The sequence below is a fragment of the Patiria miniata genome, unplaced genomic scaffold (genome assembly GCF_015706575.1).
Source record: "Patiria miniata isolate m_02_andy unplaced genomic scaffold, ASM1570657v1 HiC_scaffold_29, whole genome shotgun sequence".
NCBI lineage: Eukaryota > Metazoa > Echinodermata > Asteroidea > Valvatida > Asterinidae > Patiria > Patiria miniata.
The window spans coordinates 24,990,922-25,017,409 of record NW_024037068.1 but is presented as its reverse complement, the minus strand read 5'-3'; the positions used below and the strand labels follow the sequence as shown (position 1 = coordinate 25,017,409).

The 26,488-nt window shown below is 40.5% G+C and overlaps 1 long non-coding RNA gene across 3 annotated transcripts; it reads left to right on the top strand.

Moving 5' to 3' along the window:
- Positions 1-7,116: 7,116 nt before the first annotated feature.
- Positions 7,117-26,116, top strand: LOC119735409. 3 transcript variants are annotated; one of them, XR_005272162.1, is made up of 4 exons: positions 7,117-7,405; positions 8,013-8,221; positions 11,075-11,262; positions 12,421-26,116. It is a non-coding gene; the product is annotated as an uncharacterized LOC119735409 (long non-coding RNA). The 3 variants fall into 3 exon arrangements; XR_005272161.1 differs by having other exon boundaries at positions 7,118-7,633; XR_005272163.1 differs by lacking the exons at positions 7,117-7,405; positions 8,013-8,221 and adding an exon at positions 8,768-9,387.
- Positions 26,117-26,488: the final 372 nt, after the last annotated feature.

Here is a 26,488-nt window from a genome sequence, read left to right as displayed (position 1 = left end):
ATCCAGGTAAGGCGATAGCCTACCCTTCAGCAGCGTTAGTTGCAGATAGATTTTTCCTGCCATTTTGGCTGGCAGTTTGCCTGGTCTGAAGAGCTGTGTTTTAGACAGCGAATTTTGCATCCTCTGACGGTGGTCCAAGTTTTAGGAGCCAGTAATATACTGTAAGTTTCATTTTAATATTTGTTTCATTAGTATAAAGTAATTAATTCATTTAAACATCAGTGTATGGCTCAATTGTGCTGTATTGTACCTTGTGCATATTTGAATGCGTTACGTTGCAAATCTGCCCTTTTGGGCTGATAAAAATATTTGTGTGTGATCAGTTGATTCTATAATTACAGCCTGAAAATAGGGTGGGTGGTTATTATTATATTTAATATTATTTCAGGGCTCCTTTTTGTGGAGTTAAGTCCACACGCCTTTCATTGTTGGATCCACCCATTGGTTGGGGACTGCGCCGATACATCCCACCGGCCGATACATCCCCGAGGCCCTTCCGCTCAAGACCAAGGTCGCGGACATCTGATCCTCCAAGCCCCAAGAATCGTCCATCCCTTCCTAGTCAAGCAAGGACTGGTTCGTGGACCGCTGGACAGAGACTCATCCTAAAGTGAACTGTTAGCTTTTCGCCTTTCAGCGACTTCAGGTTGTAAAGCCCTTTGGTTTTGGGAGTGTCGATGTATGGTGAATATGTATGTATTAATATTGGTCCTATAGGTCATGAAATTAGAGTCTGAATCTGGTGTTTGCATTTTATAATTTACTTGGCTGAATTCTCCCCATTTGGTGATTTTGATATATTTGTGTAGATAGTGTAAATAAATAGTTGTACCCTATAAATTTGCCTGCATTTATTATTTTGTCTGAGCGTTGTTATGATGAGACCGGAGACACATTGCGTGTGAGAGGGTGAGGGGGGACCCGGGTTTGTGACATTACGCCTTATAGGCGAGCTTGACACTCAGTTACTTAGCTAGAGTGGTGTTTCGAAAAATCAAAATAATTAGAAAAAGGCCTTTGAAGCATTTTCTTCAGATCTTTAGGTCTACACGTAAACGGAGCTGAATGCCATTTAAAACTAGGTGGCGCTTTTCATGTGGACATTTTTTTGTACGGCCGTGGGTACGAATTATCCGACAAGAGGGACGATTTGCAATCGATAATGACAGTTTGGGTGTTACAATCCATCAGCTGACAGTCGCAAGGCTAAGCGTTCATTATCATTGAATATGAATTGCGCCCCCTGTTGTTTTCAAACGAAAGTGAAGTTGCCAAGCAACAACCATGGCCCTTCTTTGAACTATCGGTTGACGAAACTGAATTCTTTAAGCCTCTGTACTAATGACATCACACTTTGTTTACGTGAGTGTTTTCCTATGGTGCTCAGTGGACCGTGGGCCCCCACTGGCTCCATAGGAAAGTGCACGTGTAAAGAAGGTGTGACGTCATTAATACAGAGGCGTATAGTCCGTTTTTGTGTTTGTAGTGTTTGTAAACATTGGCGCCATTTTGTATGGGCTGCCGTAAGCGCATAAATTGAAACCGTGGTTTTGCAACGTATTTTTCCAAAAACATAACGCCATCAACACATAGTTTTATTTTGTAGCTTTGTTGAAAATGTTGTATTTGTAAGTATCAAATAATATTTTGGTGATCTTTAATAACTCTTCTTCATTTTTGCAGTGTTGGACCTTCCATAGTTTTGCAGGCCGTGGTTGGCCAACTGCATTTTTGCCAACCTAGGTGCCAACACACTGACGCGTGATACAATAATTTAGATTTTTAACGAAGTGAAACGCAGACACGTTGCGAAAATACGGTTCGTAATTTGATGGGTGTTTCAGATAACTTGATAGCCTCTTAAAAAAAGTTTCGCGACCCGAGCTGTTATGACTTTTTAGCCTCGAGCTTTGCGCATATTTTGATACCAAAAACATAAAAATCGGACCACGGGTTGCCGCGTAGCGAAAAACTTTCCAAGGAAAATTGGAATCCGCCCCCCCCCCCCGGCTGAGAGATAATAAAAATAACCCGGCCCTTTTAAGGTTAAAGGGACACTAGATCCTGAAATCCCCGAAAATGTCATGTTTTGGATTGTTTACGTAGTCTATTTCAAACATCTGGTTGAAAGAAAACCAACGTAATGCCTTACCGTTCCCGAAAAAAAACGGGAAAACCGCTTGTTTACATCGGACACGGAGGAGTACGAATACGTTTTCGTGTCGTGTACGCGATATACACGTTGTATGTCTGGGCATGGTCTGGGGAACAGCGGTGACCAATCACCAATGCAAACAAAGTGGTTTCCTCAATATCTGCAAAAGGCGATCACTTTACGAATGAAATCACAACTAGCACCCAAACAGTTGGAATTTACTTCCCCAATGACCACGCAAGCTGGGAAGTTTTTGGAGTGGGAGTGGGGGTGGGAGTGGGTAAGGTCAGGACTTGAAATCAGTGCTGAAAAGTACTTTTTCTTCTCTCCGGACACTTAGCATATCCGTAAAATAAAAGAGTCGGCGGGAGGAGGAGGGAGGGGCACGACCAAGCACACTGTCGCACAATGAATGTGAAAATACCCCCTTACCCCCGCTGGCTACGCCGCTGGATCTCCCCCTCTCCAACCCCCCCCCCCCCCCCCCCCCCCCCCCCCGGACAGCAGCCGCCTCCCCCCACTCAAAAAAGTAAATACCTTCACTAACATTGCGAAGGAAGTTAAACTTACCCATCACAAATTTCAGGTGAAGTTTTCCTACCGCTCAATGGTTTTATAAAGATGCAAATATAATCCCGACACGATTAAATGGTTTCTGGTGTCCCGAATCCGAAACTTCCCAGCTTGCATCAAGAAATTGAAAACAAAACTTGCCCTTAAAAACACAGGGATCTTAAATGACGTTGCAGATAGCGTGACTTTTACACACGGACACTACGAATCTTGTTCAGCCTGATACCAACGTTGATCAAAATAAAGCTATATAATAAGATGGGTTTTTTGCATCGGGGTGATGTAAATCAAATTAGGTTTAGCCCTTCACCGACGTATTACTTAACACTGTATACTCAGTGTGTTACCTCCCGATTGGAAGTTAGACCCCAAAAAAGGTCGGAAAAAATCACTCGGGAGGGACTCACACCTACGACCTCTTGCTTCCCAAGTGCATACGTCTAATCCAACCACTCGACAAGGACATAAAGGCGCGGAGAACCAAATACGTAGTCCATCAAGCCACAGTCATAGTGGCGAGAAGAGACGCGTACTTAAGTTTCTTCGTGGACAAAAGAGTGTACATGTACACGTCAGTAGCGAGCAGCCCCACTGTACATTGTACACAATAGCCTGTCGAGTACCTATTTGAAAACTTTCTTACAGCCTTCTTTTGACCAGTCGTGTTTTCTCACTGACCTTAACTCGACAGGTCCCTTATTCCATCATAACTTTTGTAAATACAACACATCATGTTGCATACTGTTCGCAAAGCGCCCTCTCGCGGCCAACTTAACTTTTTTCTCTTTTACGGACAGCGCCCCCGCCTTGGTTGCGCGCTGCGTTCAAAAGTTAATAGAAATTTCAGCGAGTTTTTACATACCGCGCTTTGTTAAACTAAATAGCGCGAATTACGGACGTGGTCCTGTAATTTTCCTGTAGGGCAGAGCTGAGGTTACAGGTTGATTTCGATCCAACTTTGCGTTGCGACAACACTAGCAATTCGACGGCACTGCACTCTCAAGTGTTACAATTGTTGGATGTGGTTCCCGATCAGCGACACCAACCGGCACTGCCCATACCTGGAAATTGCCCCTGTGTCGAGCGTTGTTTCGGCGTCGATATTTTGGCATGAACGTAGATCAGCCCAATAAGTGGTGAGTGAAGTGACATTTGATGACATTCAAAATCAGTATCTTTTATTTGTATTGTTATGCCACAATCTGAAAATCTTCTTGCGTGCTCTCCGTACCTTTAAATTTAATAAGGCCGTTTTAAAATCTGACACCACGATGTGCTCCATTTTAATAGCAATGGTAATCGTGACGTGATAAAAAGCTTGGCAAAATAATACTTGTCAATTTACATCAAATAGTGTCGAGACATTTGTTCACTGATTCAATGATCATGGTGGCGATGTCGGATTGTTTTTTTTTTTTATTGTAAATAATCATTTAATTCAATTTTCGGCCTGGCTTTGGAAAAGGAAAAGGAAATTGTTCACAAAGTGAATTTTCCTACATATGTTTTTTTTACGAAACTATTTAATGTCTCTTTTGCAAAATGAGAACGCTCAACTATAAAGGTTTGCTAATATTTATGTTCAAATTTAGTATTTGAAATGGACTCTCCCATTATTCCAGGAAATATTGGCTCTGTTCAAACATACAGCACGCACTCAGAAATATATTCTGCATTATCATAGGTAATATGCCATTGCGGAAGCAAGAATTTTTTCTTCTTGCATTTTAACTGTTCTTGCTAAATAGGCAACACTTGCTGATTGACATGTTGTATTTGAAGAGATATACTCCTTTTTGAAATTTAGATAAGAAATGGTAATTCCAAATTTGTTTGAACTATTAACTGAGACAATGCTGTGTTGTAGAGGCTAACACTAATTTAGCCCATGTACTTGAATGATCAGACATATTAGTTCACAGCAATCCTCTATTGCATTTTATTATATTTCAGATCCCTGGATATTTGCACCAGTAAAAATTTGACTGTCGTTTTATACAAGTATAACATATTTGGTTATTCACCACAATAATTGATTTCATTTAATCACCGAGATTATGTACATAGATTTCATTGTCTCCATATTTTTATAAAAAATATCCAGTCTGTTTTAGGTTCAGGTTTCAGGTTTATTTAGTTCCACAGTATTAATCCAACAAAAGTTAATCATAGAAAGTAATATATAAATAAATAAATAAATGGATATATAAAGATGCAATTAACGAACAAGTGATACTGCAGAAGGATCCATTAAGAAGCAAAGCTTGTAGGCAATGGTCCCTATAAAAAGCCAACACGTGCATTGAGCCTACAGAAAGAAGATAAAAGAGAGGGCGTGAGATTGGGAGACAAAAATACCAATAGGGCTCAGTGCACATGTTGCTTACAAAAGCTAAGTTTAACTTACAGATGTGAACAGACAAAAACCGACAAGTACATAATGACATGGGCTATATACAATGTAGGCTCGCTAACTGGATTAAAATGAACAATTGCATTGCAGAGATTCAGCTATAAGCTTCTAACAAAGAAGATTTGTAAATACGTTTAAAGGTCGAAATATTTTTGGAGGCTTTAAGTTTATCAGGAACTGAATTCCAAAGCATGGGTCCCTCGTGTTTAACCGTTTTATGGGCAAAAGAAGTACGGGTGTATGGAATGTGAAAATTAGAGGCTTGACGAGTAAAGTAAGAATGAATTTCGAGATTCCGAGAAAAAATACTTTTAATGGAGGAAGGTATATTGTTACTGGCGACCTTGTACATGAGGGACCCAAGCTGATAATGATAAATATCATGGAGTTTTAAAGTTTTATGTTTTAAGAACAGGGGATCTGTATGTGCATTAAAATCTGAGAAGTTTATTATTCGAAGGGCCCGTTTCTGCAGGAGGAGAAGTCTGTTTAAATATTTGTCAGCGGCACCTCCCCATGCGATTATCCCATAATTAATGTATGATACAACCAGGGTATTGTACAGAGAATCAAGAACGGGTCCGGGAAAGAAATGTTTAATCTTATTAACAACACCAAAATTCCTAGCGATTATTTTACAAATATGATCGATATGACTTTTCCATGTTAGCCCACAATCAATAAATAATCCCAAAAATTTACAGCAAAGAGTTTGTTTAATAATGGAATCGTTAATCTTGACTTCACATGGAAGTTCACTAGCAGAATTACTAAATAACATGTAGTTTGATTTGGCAGTATTAAGGGATAGCCCATTGGCTATTAAAGTGAACTAATAATATCCAGTCTGTTTTAAATAAAACCATTCGCAGAGGAGACCAGAAATATAGTTTCCACATCCGGTTTCAGTTTATTCAAATGTTCAGTAGTGGTATTAACCGCTCAATTGTGCGGAGAGTGGATGGAAGATCATCTATTGTTGCTATCCATGTTAGGCCAAACAAAAAAATAAGTCGGTCTCTGGTCAGCGCGCGCGTCGATTTAATCATGCACGTCGATCTTTTTTTCCAAAATGTTCCGCGGTTGCTCCAACAGCGCCCTCTATTTCCGCACCTCCACAATTTGTTTTACCAAAGAGCACCAAGGAATGGGAAATTGCACCAAGGCAAATGATCGGAAGCACCAAGGTAAATTATGGAGGACACCAATATACATGAGGACACCAAAAAAGCAAAATAGTACCCCACCTTGTCTGTACAATCCAAGCTTGACGAAAAAAAATAAGCAAAAAAAAAAAAAAGCCGCATTGCCGCGTCAATTCCGGAACTTTGGTCTGACCAGAGACCGAATATTTTTTTTGTTGGCCTTACTTCCACTCGCCCCAGCTACATACACGACACAGCTAGGCACCCGCATAATACCGTTGAGATAACTGTGTGTGAATGATAGGTCGTCATGAATCGGATGCAACTGTATGATAAGTGCATTCACGCATGTGGTCCGCGTGCATGAACCATATTAATACAGGGTGAGTCAGAAAAGCGGATCCCAAATCCTCCAAATTATATTTCATATTAAAATATAATATGTGGCACCACAAATAATAATGACTAAGAAGCCAATTTTCAGTTTCATGTTAAAGTAGATTATGAAAAAGGTTTTCCTGTCATTATTATTTTTGGTGCTACATACCTCTTTAAATATGATTTTTTTTTCCGGGGGGGGGTTGGGTTCCACCTTGTTGACTCACCTTGAAGTGCACTTTATCAAGATATGGATCAGTCAGAGAATACATGTAATAATAAACGGATACTGATGAGTTAGCGGCGCTGTCGGGCAAACACAATCGTGTACATGTATAGTGATTCTTCATGCATGTTTTATAGTGTGTGACAAGGTTGCGTAATACATGTCTACGATATCGTATCAGTTGCACGTATCACTTGCACAATGCAGTTACGTAACGCCATGGACAGCGGATATGTGTGTTATGTTCCTTTTGTTGTTGGCAATTGGCGAGAATGGCGCATAAGGCTATAACCTTGCGCAGAGTGCCATGCAAACTGAAAAGAAAAAAAACCGAGGCTTGAAAGGAGAAAAGCGACATATATTCGTCACGGGCTCCATGCTGGGGATATTGCTAGCCTATTGAAGAGGAACAATAAAGACGCAACGTACTGTAAGCGTGATCGAGGCCACGGGTGCACAAAACACTTCATCGTACAGAACTGTGATTCGTGTGTGAATGGTCCTGCCTAGTAAAGGTCAGTCCAACCATGGAGGGCCTTCCTCCATCGTCCAACACAACAAAAGACGACAGTGTTATGAGGGAACCGTTTGTGTTTGTGGTTGACCGCAATTCACGCCATTCGGTATACATGTACAGTGCAATAGCTGGGACTAGAGATGGAGCCGTGATGACGCGTGATGCATCGAACACGAGGTGATGTCGAAATGTAAAACGATTCCTCGCTGCGGAGGCCACTGCATGGGTACGAGAGGGAATCCTATATTTGAAAATCGATGATTAGTTATATATTTTCTACAGACGCGTGCTTTCCTATCCAGCCTTTCCTTATGCTCATAAAATGCTGTCGACTTCTTCTGTTGGGCATAAAGGAAGGGGCTTCCAGCAAAAAAAAAATCAATTGAATATATCCAGTTTCTCCTTGTTCCTGTGTGCGTCTTTGCCGTTGCAGGTTTCAGTGTCGGGGATGTACCCATTACCAACGATACGCGCATGCGCATGCCACACCATCCCAGACACCATTACTCATAATCATCATCTATGACGATGAGTGCATGTTTTATTAACCCACCATGAGTTAATATTTTACGAAGCCACCCGCACTGTATTCGATCCTGTTGCAGATTTATCGTTTCCGTTGGGACCAGCTGGGGCCGTCTCGTCAATCATTAACTTGTAGTCCATCACTGGATATGCTCATCAGGGCACAGGCTTCTGGATCAAGTAGTAACGTGCATATGCCCGCAGAAGGAAGATGGACGCTTCACACTGTGAGCATGCATCCATGAGAGTCCAGACATACATGCAGCACGTACAGTCACACACATAAGAGGTACGTACGGTATAGGCTAGCTTCTTGTATATATCAGAGTATAATGCATTTATCCCAAACCAGTATATACCGGTCATTGTATTATCAAAAAACCCTGTTGGCCTACGGTTTAAAGATCGTACTTGTACTAATATAATCCGTGAAATTACTCCGTCTAGCTTGCTTGCAAGTTGCATATGAAGAATGTGAAGGGATTGATCAAACCGCTGATTAATTGCAATGATCGGTCAATTGTATCCGGAAATCATACGAAATTGGGTTTTGTGATCAACAGCTCGTACAGTACACGGTTTCTCGCTGTTTCTGGAAAAGTATACCCACTATAGCTAAAACTTAAACGGGTTATCTTTTCAATTGTCTTCTTTGGATTTCTATAGTGGTGTTATTATTGTAAACGAACAAAATGCATGAAATAGGCAGACGATCAAAATCATATGCCACCAATGGCCGATTGGCAGGCTGACCGTATCGGAGACGCTCACAAAATAATGCGCACACCACGCACAGTGTTTTTTTTCCCGTATTCATGTACAAACTTTTTCCATTAAGCATTATTTCAACTCCCACTGTAAATTAAGTAGACGTTTGTTATCCAAAAAGTGTTTTTTAAAGTATAAGGCCCGTAGGTGTACATGATTGATTTTAATAATAGAAGAAAAAACCCAAACGAGCTCATTATGCGGGTCTTTGTATGGTGTAACCATGGAGGAATAACCGAGGTTGAGGTCATTTGTCTTCCCTTGCTCGCTCATGGCCTGTACGCAATTCGACTGACTACATTGTATACCACTCTGTACCAGGTCGAAGTCCAAAAGGCGTGTACGTACATGTACATGTACATGTACATGTAATAAAACGATTGACCCCGTCCAGTACTTGACCTTGCCTGTACGCCTATAAAGCATAAGCATATACACGTACACGTACACAAAGCAGTCTGGCTTCAAAGGGCCTTGGATGGATGCACGAGTCACCTCACAAACGACTAGTCCAGTACTGTCGTTATGATAGGGACAGTATGGACTTCAATATGCCTGTACTGCCATACAACAGCAAGGCTGTCCTATACTTACGACAGAAGCAGTGCTCCAGTCATGTGAATAACCAGAGAGAATTCACAAAGTACACACATATGGAATGCTACAACAGACTGTTTCCGTCACACGGTGGGTGTTTAGCATAATTTAGTGCATTATGTCATGGTATTGTGCAAGTACATGTACATGTACATGTAAATGCATGGTTGTACGTGGAGTGATGATAACAAAGGACTGTGTGCATTTACCCCATTCTATGGCCACGCACTGAACTAATAGACTAGAGATAGAGACAAATTTGGGGAATATGCATTTGACGATACAAGCATGGAATTTGACGCATACGCAGTCATAGGGCCATCGCAGATTGGTCCTTTGAAAAATATTGTTAGAATATTAACAAGCCCTTTATTCATGTTCTTTTTTGTCAATATCCATATGGCGGCCATTGCTTGTTATTTTTCCTATATTTGTTTTTTAAAGGAAAAACCTGCGATGGCCCTATAAAACCAAATCTCTTTCTTATGGCGTACTCTGACTGTGTGTCAAATTCCATGGCATGCTTGTATCATCAAAGGCAAAATCCCGGCACCACTCTGCCATACATTTTTTTTCTATCTCCAGACGATAGGGTTTTATGTGTTTATTGCAAGTATTCGGTGCATGTTGAATTTCTCCCTTTTTAATACATGTTCCACCCACATTGCCACTTTTATAGCTTTGTCCCCCTCCAGATGGTGGAATTTTCCTCTTTTTACCTTGCCATGCCAAGCCCTTTCAGGATTTCCCCCTGTTCCTACCCCCGAGCCCTAGGTCCCCTTCTTCCTTTTTACTGCTACATTGGTGTATGTACATGTACATGTATGTGTGCTGAATTTGTCCATGTCTGTCATTTTCTGTGTGATAATGAACAAAATGTAGATGTGTTTATTAAGGGAATAAATGTGTGCTCCGGAGGTTTTTATCACTCGTTTAATACCGCTTAGAGTCTGGGTGCTGATAATTACCCGAGCCGGAGGCGAGGGTAATTATCAGCACCCAGACTCTAAGCGGTATTAAACAGAGTGATAAATACCGACCGAGCACATATTTATTCCCATTCATAAATACCTTATCTGTAAAAAAATATCAAATAATTCGTTCAAAAAATCCCGATTTTGTTCAACAAGTTCACTTCATGCTTTTTGAAACATCCCTCTAGCAAAATAATGGAGTGTTCAGCTGGCGAGTAAGATGTAAACAACCCTTTTATGGAGATTGACGCGCGCGTAACATGTTCTGCGCGATGTCACGCAGAACGCACCTGGGGCGTTGCGTTTTGAATTTGGAACTATAAAATTCTGACTCGCTTGTAGTGTTGCGCATGCCTACGTGAGGATTGTGAACGTTCAACCAATGAAACGGTAAGAGGCACTGGATTTTTAGGAGTCCACATTTTATTGTGACACTGGAAAAGTGTTTAAGACCAGCTAGCCATGTCTTTATCATCCGTTTAAGACCGGCCACGTGACGGGCTCTCGACCAATAGGAATAGCTTAAACTGTCTGAGGTATTTATGAATTATAAATAAATGCATTTTCTTAATGTTCTTATTGTATCACTGATATGAATAACAATAAAGGTATTTCAATATAATATTAAAATGTGGGCATAGAAAGGGGCTAGTGTACTATAAAAGGACAACGTTTTGACTCGGAGCAGGGAGTGAAAGGACCAACTTAACAGCCTTGTTGTTCGTTCTGTTTCAATAAATTATTTAAGTGATAATTATATTCACCGTTTTGCTATTGTGTTGTTTTCTCATTTATACTTGCAGGCTGTGTAAAAAGAACGGTTACCTGCAAGTCTTTAACCTTCCTGGAAAGCACACAAAACAGTTAGATACCCGGTGACTGTGTAATTGGTATTTTTAGCTCTTCGTGGAGAAGTACTTGTCAGATTCAACTTATCATCGTGTCACCAAGATAATCCCAAGTCCAGCGTTCATTGACTTGTACTCACGTTGTAAGTATACCACAACATGGTTTTATAACATTCCTTAAAATTGTGTAACTGTTCACACTGTGTTTTCACAAAATGTGCCTGAGTTTCAAAAGCCCACCGCACACAAAAGCTACGTGCTGCGCATCCAGTCATTCAAGGCCGTTTGTTCGAACACGTAGATTGCACAATGTGCGGTGAATTTTTGCTGCGTTTTCTGCCTAGCGAAGTGAAAAAAATCACAGTGGGCGGCGAATTTATTTTCCGTAGGTGGGGTACTCAAATGTCATGCATAATTTAGTTTTCCTTCGAATCGTTGCAAGACACTTAGGTGCTCGTTCTCTTTTTCTCCTTCAAATAAAATTATCTCAACAATAAATTCAGAGATGAAATATAGTCAATAAAAATGAGTAGCGACGACGTGGATTCGAACCAGGGATCTTTGTTACCATAGCTCATCTCGCTATCCACTAGGCTACTGTGTGGTAGCTCGACGACGTTTGTACTTTAATATGCTTTACAATTACAGGTAACTGGTTGACTAAATAACAACAACGCTCTTGATATCATTGTTGTGTTTCGTGAATAAACATACTGGCCCGATCGAAGCTATTGAATTATTCATGACTTTGGAGCAACCCACCTACGGAAAAGAAATTCAAGTGCGGCGAACCTGAGCTAGCTACGTGCTGAGCTAAAACAATTACCTTTCCACTGAAATCACATACACTGTACAGTGTACACGTGATTTGGAGATAGTTTGAAATTCTATTTCAACCGTTTTTGAGTTCTGTCCACAGATCACAAAACAGTATTAAGTGTTCTTTCAGCAAAACAAAAACAATTCACACGCATCCTAGGTATGGTAATTGTTTTCGTTTTGCTGAAAGAACACTTACCCTTTTTTTAAACTGTGGACAGAACTTTAAAACAGAGTTTGTGTTAAAAATTTAAGTAGAAAAGTACATAAGTGATTTGAATGAGTCTTGTGCTAAAAAAAAAAAAAATTAATGACTGGGCTTTCATATTCTAGATTTTGAAAGTGCTACAGGCAACATTTCATTCCAAAATTAGTCCAGCCATTTGGGTTTCCTTTATTTTGACCCACCTAGTATAAAGCTCAATGCTATTTCGGGGCAAAACGGCTAAGCTCAATGACAGTAATTATATCTGCCCTTGCAGGTACCCAATATTCATGAGTTGGGAGAAGCAATGAGTGACAAACTGTCTTGTCCAGGGGCACATGCAACGTAACTCCAGTCTAGACTCGAACCCACAACCTGAAGAATAACTCGGATACCACGAGGTCACTACTCCGGACCACGAGGCCACGGCACCCAACATATTACGTATCGTTACATCTTTAACCGACGACAGTTATCTATAACTACAGGAATATGTATTAATTTCTAGAACAATTAAAATTGCATTTAGGGTATTTGTCATGGGGCTAATCGAACGCTGCGGCGTATTCCCCTGACATTCTGGGAAAATTGAAGTTCACATTCAAAATGCACCTGACATTATGTCGTCAGCTTCACTGGTAAAATAGAATTACGTGTTTATAGTAATCATTGCAACCAGGTCAGCTAGAATCAAAAATATGTTCCGAATTGCCAAAAATGTATATTTAAACACTGTTTATTATAGGGAATATTTGGGTCTTTAATCTCCTTGCCTGCCTCTCCTTGTTTTCCGTTCTAGCTTCCAATTCCATTGTTTGTCTCCATCTTCGTTCATTTGGAATGTAACACACATCACCCAACCATCTCAGTTTATATAATACTAATAATAATAATACCAAGCATTTATATGGCGCTCTACAACGATCACAGCGCCTCACAACAAACAGCTTAAACAGTTACTAAAAATTACAAAGAAATCACATACACACACACAAAAAACCACAACTATTATGCATTGGGTAATAAGTGTGTTTTGAGTAGGCGCTTGAAGATCACTGTAGACGCAGCTTCCCTGATGTCAACCGGTAGTTGATTCCACAATTTAGGGACAACAACAGAGAATGAATTGTCACCCGCCTTCTTGTTGGAACAAGGAACAACCAGCCGGGTGACATCAGAAGAAGAGCGGAGTCTCCTGCGATTTTCAGATCCATTCAAGTAATTTTGATTTGATTCCATTTGATTAGATTCCCCCCCCCCATACTTTCATTCTTCCAATGAAGTACTAAAATGGAAACAATATATAACAACCAAGTCATAAACGGAGGAGGTTGGGGAAAAAAGCCAAAGCTTGTGCCTGGACAGCCCCCTGTGTTCAAACAATGAAATTCAAACGAAAAAGAAAGAAATCTGAAAGGTGTTCTGTGCCTGTCAGACTCTTAATATTCTTTTATACATCTTCGGTGAAACACATTAAGCTTCCTTGTTTTTGAACTTGTTAGGGGCAAAGTTTCAGCACAGTTTCAACTGCCAGGTGTAGGCCCTATTTTAATCTATCTTTATTGACAACTCTTATACTGCTATACATTTTCCACTCGAGGGAGATGACTTTTCCCGATTCTCTTTGAACTCTATCCACTGAGCCAGTTTCGCTGATATCACTACCCAGACATGTGAAGCCCTTGTTCCACCTTCTGACCATGCACTTTCATGCATTCTGGTCAACTTTTGATGTTCATGAACTAATTTGTTTCCTGTTGATTCGTTGATCAACTTTTTCTTAAATAACGCAAATGTTGTTTGTTTATTCCTGGAGCTATATGGTACAGGTGTCTAGCAAGGCAACGTCGTCTGCGATCAGGTCTTGGTTGCACAGATTTCTGGAATCTTATTGTATTCCGATGCTTTCTTGTACACGTCTCATTACAAATTATATGCCGAACTTAAAATATAAATAGAAGGGTAACAGGATGCATACTTGTCTACACCTATTTCCATTTGAAACCATGCTGGTGTTCTGTCTTAAAGTTGTTTTGAATGCACATTTGGAATCTCTGTAAGGATGTTAAACCTCTAAGGTAGGCCATAGATTTCAAATGTTCTTCACAGGCTTTTTCATATGGCCACTGTCAAAAGATTTGCTGAAATCTATGAAGTTGCTCGGTTTGCTTCAATTTGCCCAATGGTTGGTCATAGTGTAGCAATTTGTTCTGTATATTATCTTCTGCTCCGTAACTCGCATATTCTTCATTATTCTATTGGTTTCTGCCCTTCTACCGCTTGGCAGATGCTTCGGAAATATGATGAGTACGATGTTTTTCTTCTTCTTGAGTGTCCGGCTTGCGGAGCCATAGTGTAATCCGAGTTGCTAGGAGACCTCTGGCCTCGATCCTTTCTAAAGGCTTCTTAAGTTAGGTAGGTCTGCCAATGTTCCGGCCTGCCTGTTTCCTTCGCCACTGAGCTCTGAATTTAATACATGTATGTTCCATTATTGTGCCATAGGAAAACATGTCATCAGCTGACTAAGATGTTTACCATCAAGATTCCAAGTGACTACTTCACTTAAGTATATCGGTCTAGCATCCTCAAGACAATTCAAAACAGAAGACTTTTTAATTCTTTGGGATTTCACACCTCAGGATTCTAAGTGTATTTCATGGCGGTAATTCTGAGATTGATTAGGACAATGGGATCCTTGTCGAATATTTCTTTTCAGGTTAATTCACCTGTCTCCTTAATGTATTAAAATGATTGGAGATCTACAATATTCGTTGCATTCTCTTAACTTGCATTCTCTTAATGCACATGAAGACTTTGGTAAACAACCGACGCCCCTTAGACAAAAAAACATTTTAGGTCATGTTGAACGGATGTTTCGTTGTGGATTCCGTATCTTGCTGAACGTGTGAATATCACTCCCTGTGATACATCTTCACTGAGTACAAAAGCTTACACAGCTCAAACTTACCTGTACAGTCATAGTGGTGTATGTGACGGTTGTTTGAAGAGTCTTTATTTTCTGCTATATACAATGTAATTTTCGGTCTTAATTTTCGCATCTACATACAACTGTGAAAATCGTTCCTTACGACACTTCTTGACGAATGCATGTCAGCCACTGGCAATAGCTTCCCATCTGATGTGAATGTGATTCCAGCGTGTTTGTACAGCCCCTCGGCTACACAATTGACAACCTTATCTATAGTCGTATAGTGGTGAATATGACGGTTGTTTGCAGTTTTCATTTTCTGCAATGTAGAGTGTAGAATGCAGCTGCATACAACCGGGAAAATTATTCCTTACGACACTTCTTGACAAATACAAGTCAGCCACTGGCAACAGCTATCCGTCCGCTGTAAATGTGATTCCAGCGTGTTTGTACAGCCCCTTGGTTACACAGTTGACAACCTTATGTACAGTCGTATAGAGGTGAATATGACGGTTGTTTGCAGTGTTTATTTTCTTCAATGTACAATGTAGATAGCAGCTGCATACAACCGAGAAAATCATTCCTTGCGACACTTCTTAACGAATACTAGTCAGCCACGTGCAACAGCTTCCCATCCGTGATGAGAATTTGATGTCAGTGGGTTTGTGTAGACCCCGCGCAAAACAGTTAAAACACTTAAAAGTAAACACTTAAAAGTACAATCGTAGTGGTGCATGACGGGTGTTTGAGTTCTAAGTTGTCTGCAATGTACAGTGTAGATAGCGAAACTGTAGCAGCTGCATACAACCATGAAAATCATTTCTTGCGACACTTCTTGACGAATACAAGTCAGCCACTGGCAACAGCTTCCCGTCCGCTGTAAATGTGATTCCAGCGTGTTTGTACAGACCCTCGGCTACACAGTTGACAACCTTATGTACAGTCGTATAGTGGTGAATACGACGGTTGTTTGCAGTGTTTATTTTCTTCAATGTACAATATAGATAGCAGCTGCATACAACCGTGAAAATCATTCCTTGCGACACTTCTTAACGAATACAAGTCAGCCACTGGCAACAGCTTCCCGTCTGTTGTGAAATTGCGTAACACAGCTCAAACTTACCTGCACAGTCATAGTGGTGTATGTGACGGTTGTTTGAAGAGTCTTTATTTTCTGCTATATACAATGTAATTTTCGCATCTACATACAACTGTGAAAATCATTCCTTACGACACTTCTTGACGAATGCATATCAGCCACTGTCAACAGCTATCCGTCTGCTGTAAATGTGATTCCAGTGTGCTTGTACAGACCCTCGGCTACACAGTTAACATACTTATGTACAGTCGTAGTGGTGAATATGACGGTTAATTGTAGTTTTATTTTCTGCAATGTACAATGTAGATAGCAGCTGCATACAACTGTGAAAATCATTCCTTATGACACTTCTTGACGAATGCTTGTCAGCCACTGGCGACAGCAATCCGTCCGCTGTAAATGTGATTCCAGTGGGTTCCTTCAGACCCTCGGCTACACAGTTGACATACTTATGTACAGTCGTAGTGGTGAATACGACGGTTGTTTGCAGTGTTCATTTTCTGCAATGTACAGTGTAGATAGCAGCTGCATACAACTGTGGAAATCATTCCTTGCAACACTTCTTGACAAATGCAAGTCAGCCACTGGCAACAGCTATCCGTCCGCTGTAAATGTGATTTCATCGTGTCCGTACAGACCGTCGGTTACACAGTTGACAACCTTATGTACAGTCGTATAGTGGTGAATACGACGGTTGTTTGCAGTGTTTATTTTCTTCAATGTACAATGTAGATAGCAGCTGCATACAACCGTGAAAATCATTCCTTGCGACACTTCTTGTCGAATACAAGTCAGCCACTTGCAACAGCTTCCCATCCGTGATGAGAATTTGATGTCAGTGGGTTTGTGTAGACCCCGCGCAAAACAGTTAAAACACTTAAAAGTAAACACTTAAAAGTACAATCGTAGTGGTGCATGACGGGTGTTTGAGTTCTAAGTTGTCTGCAATGTACAGTGTAGATAGCGAAACTGTAGCAGCTGCATACAACCATGAAAATCATTTCTTGCGACACTTCTTGACGAATGCAAGTCAGCCACTGACAACAGCTTCCCATCTGATGTGAATGTGATTCCAGCGGGTTCCTTCAGACCCTCGGTTACACAGTTGACACACTTATGTACAGTCGTAGTGGTGAATACGACGGTTGTTTGCAGTTTTCATTTTCTGCAATGTACATGTAGATAGCAGCTGCATACAACTGTGGAAATCATTCCTTGCGACACTTTTTGACGAATACAAGTCAGCCACTGGCAACAGCTTCCCGTCTGCTGTAAATGTGATTCCAGCGTGTTTGTACAGACCCTCGGCTACACAGTTGACATACTTAGCTTCCCGTTTGTTGTGAAATTGCGTAACACAGCTCAAACTTACCTGTACAGTTATAGTGGTGAATATGACGGTTGTTTGCAGTTTTTATTTTCTGCAAAGTACAATGTAGATAGCAGCTGCATACAACTGTGAAAATCACTCCTTGCGACACTTCTTGACGAATGCAAGTCAGCCACTGACAACAGCTACCCCTCTGATGTGAATGTGATTCCAACGGGTTCCGACAGACCCTCGGTTACACATTTGACATAGTTATGTACAGTCGTAGTGGTGAATATGACGGTTGTTTGCAATTTTTATTTTCTTCAATGTATAATGAAGATAGTAGCTGCATACAACCGTGAAAATCATTCCTTACGACACTTCTTGACGAATACAAATCAGCCACTTGCAACAGCTTGCCATCCGTGTCATGAATTTGATTTCATTGGGTTGTGTAGACCCCGCGCAAAACAGTTAAAACACTTCATTTTCTGCAATGGACAAAGTAGATAGCAGCTGCATACAACCGTGGAAATCATTCCTTGCGACACTTCTTGACGAATGAAAGTCAGCCACTGACAACAGCTACCCCTCTGATGTGAATGTGATTCCAACGGGTTCCTACAGACCCTCGGTTACACATTTGACATACTTATGTACAGTCGAAGTTGTGAATATGACGGTTAATTGTAGTTTCATTTTCTGCAATGTACAATCAAGATAGCAGCTGCATACAACCGTGAAAATCATTCCTTACGACACTTCTTGACGAATACAAGTCAGCCACTTGCAACAGCTTCCCATCCGTGATGAGAATTTGATGTCAGTGGGTTTGTGTAGACCCCTCGCAAAACAGTTAAAACACTTCATTTTCTGCAATGGACAAAGTAGATAGCAGCTGCATACAAACGGGAAAATCATTCCTTACGACACTTCTTGTCGAATACAAGTCAGCCACTTGCAACAGCTTCCCATCCGTGATGAGAATTTGATGTCAGTGGGTTTGTGTAGACCCCTCGCAAAACAGTTAAAACACTTAAAAGTAAACACTTAAAAGTACAATCGTAGTGGTGCATGATGGGTGTTCGAAGTCTAAGTTTCCTGCAATGTACAGTGTAGATAGCGAAACTGTAGCAGCTGCATACAACCGTGGAAATCATTCCTTACGACACTTCTTGACGAATGCTTGTCAGCCATTGGCAACAGCTTTCCGTCCGCTGTAAATGTGATTCCTGCGGGTTCCTTCAGACCCTCGGTTACACAGTCGACAATCTTATGTACAGTTGTATACATGTAGTGGTGAATGTGACTGTTGTTTGCAGTTTTTATTTTTTGCAATGTACAATGTAGATAGCAGCTGCATACTACCGTGAAAATCATTCCTTGCGACACTTCTTGACGAATACATGTCAGCCACTGGCAACAGCTATCCGTCTGCTGTGAATTTGATTCCAGGGTATTCGTACAGACCCTCGGCTACACATTTGACATACTTATTGAATATCATTTCTTGTGATACATCTTGACTGAGTGCAAAACCTGCCCATCTATTATGAGATTGCGTAATACAGCTGAAACTTACCTGCACAGTCGTAGTGGTGTATGTGACGGTTGTTTGCAGTGTTTATTTTCTGGAATGTGCAATGAAGATAGCATCTGCATACAACCCTGAAAATCATTACTTACGGCACATCTTGACTAATACAAGTCAGCCACTGGCAACAGCTGTCCGTCTGCTGTGAATGTGATTCCAGGGTATTCGTACAGGCCCTGGGCGACACATTTGACATACTTATGTACAGTCATAGTGGTGAATTTGACGGTTATTTGCAGTTTTTATTTTCTGCAATGGACAATGTAGATAGCAGCAGCATACAACCGTGAAAATCATTCCTTGCGACACTTCTTGACGAATACAAGTCAGCCACTGGCAACAGCTTCCCATCTGATGTGAATGTGATTCCAGCGGGCTTCTACAGACCCTCGGTTACACAGTTGACAACCGTATGAACAGTCGTGTAGTGGTGAATATGACGGTTGTTGGCAGTTTTTATTTTATGCAAGGTACAATGAAGATACCAACTGCATACAACCATGAAAATATTCCTTACGACACTTCTTGACGAATGCATGTCAGCCACTGGCAACAGCTACCCGTCTGCTGTAAATGTGATTCCAGCGTGTTTGTACAGCCCCTCGGCTACACATTTGACATACTTATTGAATATCATTTCTTGTGATACATCTTGACTGAGTGTAAAAGCTGCCCATCTATTGTGAAATTGCGTAATACAGCTGAAACTTACCTGTACAGTCGTAGTCGTGTATGTGACGGTTGTTTGCAGTGTTTTTTTTTCTGGAATGTACAATGAAGATAGTATCTGCATACAACCCTGAAAATCATTACTTACGGCACATCTTGACTAATACAAGTCAGCCACTGGCAACAGCTATCCGTCTGTTGTGAATGTGATTCCAGGGTGTTGTTATAGACTCTCGGTTACACATTTGACAAATATTATGTACAGTCGTAGTGGTGAATATGACGGTTATTTGCAATTTTTATTTTCTGCAATGTACAATGTAGATAGCAGCAGCATACAATCGTGAAAATCATTCCTTACGACTCTTCTTGACGAATACAAGTCAGCCACTGACAACAGCTTCCCGTCTGCTGTAAATGTGATTCCAGCGTGTTCCTTCAGACCCTCGGCTACACATTTGACATACTTATGTACAGTCGTAGAGGTGAATATGACGGTTTTTTGCAGTTTGTATTTTCTACAATGTAGGCCTGCAATGTAGATAGCAGCTGCGTACAACCGTGAACATTATTCCTTGCGCCACTTCTTGACGAATGCAAGTCAGCCACTGGCAACAGTTTCCCATCTGATGTGAATGTGATTCCAGCGGGTTCCTACAGCCCCTGGGCTACACATTTGACACACTTATGTACAGTCGAAGTGGTGAATACGACGGTTTTTTGCAGTTTGTATTTTCTACAATGTAGGCCTGCAATGTAGATACATGTAGCAGCTGCGTACAACCGTGAACATTATTCCTTGCGACACTTCTTGACGAATACAAGTCAGTCACTTGCAACAGCTTCCCATCTGATGTGAATGTGATTCCAGTGGGTTCCTACGGACCCTCGGTTACACAGTTGACACTTGTGTGCAGTCGTCTTCATTTCTACGTTATACAATGCAGATAACGAAACTGTAGCATACATACACCTGTGAAAATCATCCCTTGTGATACATCTTGACTGAGTACAAGTCAGCCACTGACAACAGTTGCCATTCTGTTGTGAATGTGATTTCAGCGGGTTCGTACAAACCTTGCTTATAACACAGTTGAATCTTACCCTTACAGTCATAGTGGTGAAAATGACTGGTATTGGAAGAGTCTTTATTTTCTTCAGTGTCGATAGCGAAGCTGTTGCAGCTGCATACAACCGCCGAGTGTTTCAACAGCGTTCAACCAATAATAGGTTTGATGCTAGAACGGTATCAGCGTTGCCATCATAAAAATCGCTCTGCTGATCCCTCTTCTTAGTTACTGTCCACTATTTATTTAGCCACTACTTAGAACATTTGTCAGGAAGGATAAACATATCTTCAGATTCTTCGTGCATTATGAGTTTATCATCACGGTGTCTATATGCTCAGTCAACGGCTCCTTCCTATTCTTGTCACCCACAATGATATGAACATTCATCATGACTGCTACGATCACGAGGAGCCTTTGTGTCTTGTCAGTCTTGCTCTCTAGTGATGTGCTGTCCTCGTTGACAATAGTCATGTCTTGGAAAATGTTATCTTCCTTTGAGTTTTGATCCGACATATCTACCAAGTCATCTAGAAAAGGGCGGAAAATTACATGCATTGTGCTTGTTTGGCAGCAATCTTACTATGCTCTGTCATGCTGTTACATGACGTGCTCTGCAGTGTTGTGCTGTCTGTCCATTGCTGTACCTAACTGTGGTGTGGAGCGAAATTAACGTGAGTTTAATTGTTCCATTGCTGTCCACATCGATATCAAGCTTCAGACTGTATGAACACGAAGGGCGACATCGCCCTATTCAAATACAAATTGGTCTTTTTAGACCTTGTCTGTGAGACACTGGAAGTACTGTCTCCTGTCGACACACAGGGCAAGAGATCTTTGGTTGGCCTTGATATCTGCCGAAAACGGTATTTCTTCAAACATTTCTTACAGAAGCTGTGCGGGCAGTCCAGTACTCTTGGCCGTTTGCATCATTTTTTGCAGATACATGTAGTGCACTCAATATGATTAGCGATGACTTTCTCCAACTCGGCTCGTTACAGACGTTTCTGTAGCCATCGCTGTGTCAATAAAAAGAACAGACAGGTGATTTTGAATCACGTGCAAACCACTTGCCGAGCGTGTATAATTTATGCTTGGTTTAAAGCAACTTACGTATGATTTAAATTTCTAAAACTGTTAAATATTTCTGGCTTCCGTATTACAGACAATTCTTACTTGTATTTATTTTCATTCTTAATTCTTAATTCTTACAGAGATGCGATGAAACGAGAATATCTAACATATCGGAGTAAAGTTATACTTTCTCTAACGTTGACCCCTCTTTTGCGAGTAAAATTCAACTTTCTGACTCTTTTTTTTTTTACAGTTGCCTTTTCTGTCTCTTCCTTTTATTTGACGCCAACAAACTTCTTCGAAGTTACTGATATTGACAGTGAGCTCAACAACAGCAATAGCTGTGTATTCTTACGGCAATAATCAGGGCTCTCGTCTTGGTCACCTTCTAGTTGGTCACCTTCAAATTGGTCTTGAGGCCCTTTATACCGAACTCTTGAACTTCCGTCTTTGGACGACAAGGAATCCCTGCTTTTTGCCACGGTATCTGCCATGACGGAATTTCAGCAGACATTCTTCACAGAAACTGTGCTGACATTCCAGTACCTTAGGCGTCATATTTGACGAGAAACTTTTCTGGAATGATCATCTCTCAGCCATTGCCAAGATCACCGGTTTAATGTGCTCTGGCCTTTTTCTTCCTCAAGCGTCCGTTTGTATTGCGCATCTTTGCGAGTACCATTCCACCTTCTGACTCTTCTTTCTTCCGTTACCTGTCTCCTTTGTCTCTTCTTTTTTTCTTGATTCCAACACGCTTCTTTGAAGTTACTGATATTTGCAGCCAGCTCAACAACAGCATTGGCTGTGTATTCCGACGGCACCAATCCCTCAATTATAAAACCTGCTATTCCATTTATCTGTCGTCCTTTGGCTTATATTTTCATTTTGTTTTCCTTTGGCCACTTTCCATTTAATTTTAAGATTGCCAATGTTATCCCTATAACGATCTCAAGTCTAGAGATCGTCATGCTCGTAACTAGCGACGTATGTATATTGTTGCCTGTTTTCCAAACTCCTTGAGAGACTTGTCTATAACTGCCTATCCAGTTTCGGCTCTCGCTTCCATTTCCTTTCTGGTCATTAGTGTGGTTGTCGAAGCAATCATTCTACCAAATATGACTCTGATAGAGGTCGTCAAAATAACCCACCTCCACCTTCACTGACAATATGAATATCATTGGAGTCCTTGTCGATCTCTCCAAAGCATTTGGTATCAGTGATCATTCTATTCTTCGGTCTGCACTTGAGTTTTCTTGGATAAGGGGTGTTGCACTCCGGTGATCTTTGAGTTATCTCTCAAACATACAGCAGTTTTCCTTTGATACGGTGTCCTTCAAGGCTCTATTCTTGCTCCGAATCAAAATGGTTCCCTTCAAGTTGGCCTTGAGGCCCCATATGACGGATTCTTGAACCATGTCCGGAGGACAAGAAATCCTTGCTCCGTCAAGGTATCCGACATCATGACATTTCACCAGACATTCCTCGCAAAAGCTGTGCTGACGTTCCAGCACTTTTTGAGGTGTCAACATTGACGAGAAACTCTCATGGATTGAGCATAACTAGCTACCGCCAAAGTCAGAGTCAAAACGCAGGTGTTATGTGCTCCGTCCTTTCCTTGCTCAAGCGTCCGTTGCTCCTCTTTACACTTCTCATATTGTCTCTCACCTGAGTTATTGCAACATCGATTGTACACATGCATAATATCCCTTAGGCTTTCTCCGGCTGCAGCTCGTTTCGTAGAAAAGAAAATTAAGCAAATGGATCTCTCATCGATCAGTGGCAACAGATGATGACTTGATTTCCAGAAATCTTCTCAAAATAGCATGTCCAGATATATATATACCTCCTTGACGTACCTCAAACATAAATCTGTCTTTACAGGTATTGTGCCTGAGGGCTTGAAAATGACCAAGACGGCTCCAGTATTTAAGGGTGGTGATAATTGAGAAGAACCATCTAATTTTAGACCTATCTCAGTTCTCTCATTTTCTCAAAACTTCTTGAAAGATTTGGCAAAAATGAACTGACTTCCTTTCTTAAGATTTTCTCTCTACAGTGCAGTCTGGTTTGAGGTGTGTTTTTTAGATCTTAAGAAAGCGTTCAATAATGTTGATAAAAAACAGTCTATTGTCCAAATTCGATGATAGTGGAGTCAAAATATCTGGAAATAAAATGGTTTGAATCTTACCTTCCAGGAAGGAATTAGACCACTTCGACCGAAGGTATAACCTCTGGCTTTGGACATCTGAGTGCAGGGGTTCCTCAAGGGTCAATTCTTGACCCACTTTTAATCATTTTATATACAGCCTACCTTCATGTTTAGCATCAATATCAGGAACGAAAGTGAGCATGAATGCTGACGATACCATACTAATGTCGGAAGGCACAAGACATGACGGTATTGAATCCGATATGATCTTAGCAAAGTGCCTAATTGGTTGATGAACCATAAACTTACGCCGAATGTGAGTAAAACTAAATTCATATTTGGTTCTCGTCCAAGGATACCCCCTTCTCTCGGGGACATCTCATTAAATGATACATTGATCGAAAGAGTTCATTAGTATCTCGAGGTTATTCTTGATAAACACATTGCTTGGTCCGATCACACTGATTATGTGGCCAAAAAAATCTCCATGAAAATGGGGTTTCTTCAGCGATATGCTAAACCCTGCCTTCCCAATTCAACGTTTAAAATGCTACGCTGTGCCATGATCTTGCCATTGCTTGACTGGTGTGATGTAACCTGGTCAAGTTGTGGACTCTGCCACTCTGACAAGCAAACTGCACAAGCGTTGGCCAGTTTAATTATTAAAGCCCTTTACCCAACAACACCTGTCACTGATTTACGAAGGGCACTTCATGGTCACCTTTGCCAGCTCGTTGAGTGTGTGAATACCCTGCGTCCCGGAGATCTGAAATCACGCTTTCATAAACCATGTCCATGCTACTATGCCAATGCTCGTGCCAGGTCAAACTGATCTTTACATCTGTCCTCTTTTCCAATGACAAATCAGCCAGGCGCACATTTCAGTAGCATGGGACCCTGGGATGGAACAAAATTACCGCGGCTCAGAAACAGGCAAGGTCAATGCATCAATTTAAATCCCTTCTTGACTGACTGATCGACGTTTAAAATTGATATCACAAATTGTTTTTTGTTTCTTACAGTTTATTTTTTACAGTCTTAAATATTTTAATTGTTTTATTTTTAGCTTAATATGTCTGGCATCATCTACTTTAGATTTAAGGATTTGTTGTAATGGAACTTTTTGGAGGGGTTTAGTCTTTAACAGTTAATGTCTCGTAACAGGCAACATTCAATATTGCCGTTCACTCGCACAGTCATCCGATGGCCAATTTAAACAACATTATAAGATGACTGTATTTCCAATAATGTAAAAAAAGCTGCTTTGATCGCGTTATTATTATTTAAATTTCACAAGTTCTGTTTCCTTTTTTATGTTTTTTTCAATAATTGTTATAGTGTGTCCGTTCTTTGTTTACTGGTTTATTTCTGCCTGTTTGCTTCCGAACATGTAACTATGTACACACATGTACGTTCTTGTTTTATAAACTGTTCTCAAGAAGACATTCCTACACGAGCATCGGCTTCCAGAAAATACCACCGTACCTTTTATAGTGCATATCACGTGATACATGTACATGTATCTCCATTTAGTTTTTCTGGAATTTAGTTTGAATTATTCTAGTTTATTTACCTCTGAATTATTTATTTCATTTGTATACTTTACATCTGATTTATTTATATTATGTTTCCTTAAGTATTCATAAGAAAGCGTAGAATCCAATCAATCATCAATTTAAAATCAAATGGAATCATTGTTTATTATATATTATAATGATTTTAACTCGGTTTTATTCATGGAACACTGAAAATCAAATATCGCCGACCAAACAAAGGTTTTGCGTGGGAAAATGTATCGATTTAATTGCTTTGATTTTATTAATTTGCATCGTTTTTTAAATACATTTGGACATTTGTAATTTTTACTAAAGACCAATGTGACACTGTTTGTGTTCACCATTGCAGAAAATAAAGTTGATGCATGTTAAACATAAGAAGAACTTTCGATATTCAGAGTGTCATACGTGAAAATAATATTTTGGGAAATATTTTGGGAAAAGTAGTGCTAATATTACATATCAATACTGCAACCTTGTGACTAACCTGTTTGAATCGGATAAAATTACCTGATGAGAAGTTTCGTACTTGTGTAGAGCTTCTTTTTTATAATGATTGAATTCGAAAATTAAAGATGATCGATATCACAAGTCAAAAACTCCAACCTTCCCTACTAGGACTTATACCTGACCTGGGTTTTATAGGCAAAATATATACACAGTGTTCAGCTTCATACGCTAAAGTGTCGTATTTATTCCCTTCCACTTAAAAGAACGTTTTGTTCCAGAGGAACAAGTACCACATGGCTTCACCCTACAGACCGTCAAAGTTATATAAATATTTGAGACGAAGTGGATATTGAAGCAAACTAGTGAACGTGTATTGTAATGACGATACATGACGGTACATGGTATTTGACCTCAGATGATGATGGTTGATATATAACACGTCTTTG